This window comes from Phaethon lepturus, unplaced genomic scaffold (genome assembly GCF_000687285.1).
Source record: "Phaethon lepturus isolate BGI_N335 unplaced genomic scaffold, ASM68728v1 scaffold4992, whole genome shotgun sequence".
Classification (NCBI taxonomy): domain Eukaryota; kingdom Metazoa; phylum Chordata; class Aves; order Phaethontiformes; family Phaethontidae; genus Phaethon; species Phaethon lepturus.
Window position 1 is genome coordinate 1 of NW_010525381.1, and position 6,050 is coordinate 6,050.

Below are 6,050 nucleotides of genomic sequence, written 5' to 3' on the forward strand. Positions count from 1 at the left end.
TACATGTTATATGTTAATATAATATATATTAATAAGAAGGTATTATTAAATATTGACACCATTATGATTTTGATTACTGGGGGGAAAAAAGTCTTCTGTGTTTCATTTCCAAGGTAACACAGAAAGAATCCACAAACACACTTTGATTAAAAGAATCTTTTCAGAATAGAATGTGTAGTTAATTCCAAAAGTATCACATTGATACATTTAATCTCTGTGCTTCAGAGAGGCAAAAATTTTCCATAAAGATATGATCTTGTTATGAATCTGTCTACATTTTTCTGTTTGAGTCAAAGTAACACACAGAAGCACACATATATTTGGTAAAATGAAAAAAAAAAAAAAAAATGAACCACAACAACAAAAAAAAAAATCAAAAAATCCCTGCACAAAAAAAAAAACCCACTTTGCTGTCAGCTTTATAAGCCATTTAACTTTGTACCAAAAAAGCTTTTATTTAAAAAAAAAAAATACCAGAACCATTGGAGGTTTTTAGTGTTAAAGACTAGATTTTTCAGTACATTCTCACCAATTTAAAATTCTAAATAAAATACAAAAAAGTATTACTAGTACACTTAAATCACTGCATCACCACTTCTAAATGGTTTTGGTTTTCCTATTCTGCCAATATATGTGGGGTTTTTTTTAAACTAGTTTATCAGCTTCTCCCAGCAAGTCCACTTTCAAATAGCAAACATTTCTGACCACTAATTTCAGCAATTACCATGCTGATATGACTCATGTATATAAACTCAAACCAAAACAGCATTTGAACAAAGTAAAGAACAACAAAAGAAAAAAAAAATTCCTACTTATATCTTACAAAGTCTTTATGAAAGAGAACAGAATTAAGAAGAATTCTGAGGTATTCTTTTCTCCTTGAGGTAACTAGTGCTGAAAGCAGACTGCCAGCATGAAGAGAGAGCAGCTGGCAGGAGATGGACTCTTCTCTATTCCAGTCAACACCATTTTACCTTGAAGAGGAAGCCATACTAACAGGGCTCATAATTCCTTTATCCCAAAACAATACAAGCTCACTACTTATGCCATATTTTGGCTCTCATCATCTCTTCTCTTTTGCTAAGTGTAGATGTTTCCTACAAGTCATTCACTTATTTAGGAAATACTGTATAAATTTGTTTTGGAGTCCCAGAATGATACCACTATTTTTTTATAATGTATTAATTTCAAGATAATAAATAAAATTGTGTTGTAAAAGGAGTATGTGATGTATGAAGAATAACATCCTTATATAACTACTCGATTGGCTTTTTTCATTAAAATTCCACTTAGGATTTGAGCATCTGATATCAAAATTCTATTATTAAGAAGCAGCACACAATATAGTCACACAATAAAAATAAAATATTTTAAATAAATCAATAATAAAAAGTAACATAAATATATTTTCATTTGGTCAGGGAAATAGTAATACAGAAAAGACCAACTTTCATTGTCTGCATAGTTTTTTTTTATTTGTGAAGAGAGGTATTTCACAGTCATGCTTTGGAAGCAACACTTGCTGTAACGTACTAATCGAAATTATATATTTTTTTCCATCTTCATACATTTTACTAAACGAGCAGTCAATATCAAAGCAAGTACAAGAGTTGACAAGGGAGAATTAAGAATTTGCAGGAAACATCACTAATGAACACAAATTGCAGGGTCTAATACAAATATGTTGCACAGCACTGTTTACAACTACCTGCATTTCAGTACTTATGGGTTTTGTTCTTCTTTTAAAGAACCTGTAGACAGTTATTCCACACATGACTGTTTAGGAAAAAACGCAACATTTCAGTAGTGAAAAATATACTGATGCATTAGATGCATGGTTGTGCATGTACAAAAAGTACATGAGTGATATCCAGTTTCAAACACCCAATTATGCAAATACACTTTAAAATGCATACAAAAAACCAGCTATGTTATATTTCAAAACTCAGAGTCAGATTCTACTATCGTTTGTACAGTGTAGAGAGAATTTGGGACTAACTTAAAAAGTTGTATCTCAATCTCATCTTTCATACTGGTTGAAAAACAGTTGTTTAAAGAGTCAGAATTAAATTATTCCTCCTACCAACCCCAATTATTTGTAAAAAGAAGATAATTAAAAATTGTGAACCTAATTCCATCTTGCTTTATATCTTAGTACAAACTGATGTTATGAAAAACATTTTAAAATATAATGGAAGTTTAAAAGATAATAAGCTTCACTGATTTCATCAAATAAACCCATCTACATTCTAATTAGCATGCTTGTTGGGAAAGGAAAAGCTCAAAAGAAAATTTCCCGGTATTTTCATTAGAGTTCAAGATAGAATCTAAAGCCAGGATCAATACATTTCTACACTAAAATCAGAAGTTATTTGGATTGCCTCAGTTATAAGTGCAAATATACATACAGATTTTTAAAAAGCATTAATGCATTCCCCCTTTGCCAATAAGAATATTTGTTTCATGGTCAGAATAGAATATGAGTCTTTATCCACACAATCACAAGCTTTGATACCAAATCAGAGTACCAGGATACTTCCACATCTGTATCAAATTGGAAGATTTTTTACATTTCTGCACATAGCTCTCTACATGACAAAAACTCATTCTAAACTTCACAGCATTGCCACCACAGCAAATCTATCAAACACTTGATACTTAACACAGATCTTAGAAAAGCCTGAAGGAGGAAAAAAAAAAATCCTCTAAATTGATGATGTTCTGTAGTATTATCTATATTCTAATTAATTATTATCTATATTCTAATTCTAATTATTATATATATTCTATATATAATTATTCTATAGATAATAATTAGAAGCCAGTATTTCATAAAGTAAATCTAAAATAATCCAGAGGTGTCCTAAACAGAGTGATTTTTCACATAAAACTTTACAAAACATGCAAAACTTTCTAGAACTTTGCAACTACTAGGAACTAGATGCACTCAGTCCATTCAGGACTGATCCACCTATAGTTTAGATGTTTGTGTTTTGAAGAATATGTCTGAATAATAGCCCCTGTTCTCAGAAATCAATACTTCCCACTCAAATTATACAACCCTTTACTGGTAAATTTTCAAGGACCTATATATGCACACTTTAGAGTGGATCTATTCTCTCCTGTTTTTCTAACAAATAAAACTTTAATGTGGGAAATATTCAGGTAAGGAGAAGAAAAAGGGTCTTGAAATAGAACCAAGCTGTACTGAGTATCTGTTAGACCAAAATATAATGCACACCTTGCCCTTCTGAAAAGCACTTGAAAGGGTGCTCCTGCAACAAGCACGTAAAGCTGTGGAGTAAGTTGTCAAGGGAGAATAACTAAAGATCTAGAGGAAAGTGGAAAACTCACCACCAATTTACTGAAACATATCAATACAAATAAACTAATACTTCAACTTGAAAAAGAAAGTTGATTTCTAGACAAACTGAAATATACATCTAGACCTCAATACAATGTTTGATATTGCACAACATAAGAAATTAGTTTAAAATGGACAAAATGAGAATGAGTATAATATTATGAAAATGGAGAATGTACTATGTGTAAGGAACATGGGAAAAGTTGCACTGACAGGGAAGACAATAATAAGTTACCAAGATGAAACGAGGCTAATAGAGTTGGTTTTTTAGGCTCACTATTGAACCAACACTATTTCAAACATCACTGAAGTCTCTGGAAGAAAAGGGAGAAAAGTGTTGATGACATAAAGCTCTGAGGTAACATTAAGAGAAAAAAGGTCAGGAATATCGTAATTTAGTCTGTAAGATTGTAACATAAATCAGAGAACCAAGGGAAATTCATGGAATTCAGTGATAAATGTACTATGACCACAGCCCTATTAATTTTACTGTGGAGGAGAAGGACATCCATCCACACACTTGTCCATTTGTATGGGCAAGTTGTTAAAATACATACTTCAAAAACTAGTGGTTGGATGTCTGGCCTCAGCCCTACTACTACTCAGTGAGGAGGAATTATCCACATAAAGAATGTAGAAGACTGAAAAGATGAAGGTCTCCCCTTCCTCCTTCAAGCCAGCAATTATTTCTTGTGCTCTTTGAGATGGAGAACTCCAACATAACCACAACTGCCTTCTCTACTAGACACTGGGAGCATCCTTTCCCCAATGACCTCATCCTGTATCTTTTCTCGCTCTGACACTGTCTAGTGATGGAAGCACGGCATTTGTTTAAAAAAACCCTGTATCTTTTTGTCCTGAAGTAGCTGCTTACTTGTTTTCACACTGTGTACAGATGCAAGATTAGAAATAGATACAGCATGTAGATTCCTGCAACTACAAAATGTGGATGAATGGTGCAGACTTTCTGTGCATTTTTGCCTATACTTAATATACAGACTGTTTTGCTGAAGCTAGTGAACTTGCTCCTCAGTCTTGCTAATGTTTCACAGTAAACGTACAAGCTAAAAGTGGACTCAAAAACTCTTAACGAGATGAATTTACTACAGAACTGTGTTTATTTTAAACATTATTTTATTATAAAAACATCCAGTCATAAAAAGCAACATTCTAGAAATTAAAGTATGTTCACCATGAAAAAGTTCCTTAAAATGACAATTCCAGTCTCAAGAAAAAATTTTGTAATACGTGAGACTACTCTGCCATGTAGAATTTGCAGAGATCAACACTGTAAGTCTGCAACATGGCAGAGATTTTTTCCCTTCACACCACTAAGAAAACCAATATAACTTATTAACGATGGTTTTAATTATTTTAAAAACCCAACAGTAGACATAAACATTCAGTCAAAAGCCTGTGTGTCTAGACTAAGGTCAAAATGAATAGAATTAATGCAAACAATTACTGTGAGGGGTTGAGAGAACAAATGGATGTAAAAATTAGGAGAGAAGTAGGAGGGCAAATGGCAGATCTCCCCTTTAAATAGTACTACATTTTGTGAATTAACACTAGCCTAATCTTTATGTGTTTCTCAGAGCAGCAGTTCACACAGTCCTTATGATGAGAGGTGATGGGAGTTCATTTATCAAGCTTTTAATGAAATAGGCCATTTCTCTCTTTTCACTATCTGCTATGAAACGTTTAGAGACAGTGAAACTCAAACATAAAAGTCATGAATAGCACACCTGCTAAGGTTGGTTCATATCTGTGGAATATAGGATAAGAGAAGGTTATTGCTTTCAGAAGAATAAGCATAACAGCATAACTTTTACTTCTTGAAATAAAGACAGAAGAGATACATAGATGGAGAGATTAATACCTTTGAGTATGGGCAAGAGAGGAAAAGAAAAGTTTACATATTTGAATAAGTCATTAGATAAAATCAGATGGGCATTAAATCAGGCATCATGTGTCACCATCACATGTTTTACAGTGATGGCATGCAGGATTTCAACTGCTTGAAAACAGTATAGTTAATTTTGGACGTGTTTAATTTCTAAAGCCCTGCTTCCCTCAAAGCAAATACTACAGATTATTACACAGGCGACTTAAATCCAGGTATTATGTAAAAAAAAACCAAAACAACAAAATAGGACAGGGACAGTTTGTAAATCATATTTTTCCACTAAATATTTGCGCTGTTTTTGCTTTCAAGTGTCAGATCTTAATTCCTCATCTTAATTCCTCATCCTTTTTAATGGCCACATACTCTATAAGTTATTCAGTTGCTTATGTCGTTCAAATTAGCTTTGTAGTTTGGAGGCATCAGATTATATAGTAGAAATTATTATTTGTATATAACAAACTTACATAATTATATAAAAATGTACATTTTATATATATAATGTAATCATTCTATAGACAAGATATGCATATATGTAGTCCACAGACAGTATAGTGTAGTATGTATGTGGATGGACTATGCAGAGCTGCACTATGGATGAAAAAGCAGTCTCAAGCTTCACAGCTTCAGAACACAGAACTTCTGTATACTTTTATGTTCAAATGGGAGAGCTTATAGTTTGTAGAAACAAGAACATCCATAATTTCTATGTTTTAAAAGGAAGTCGGCACAACCCTCAGTAAATCAGTACCTGTCATAAAGTAGCAGTAATTCAGATGTTCT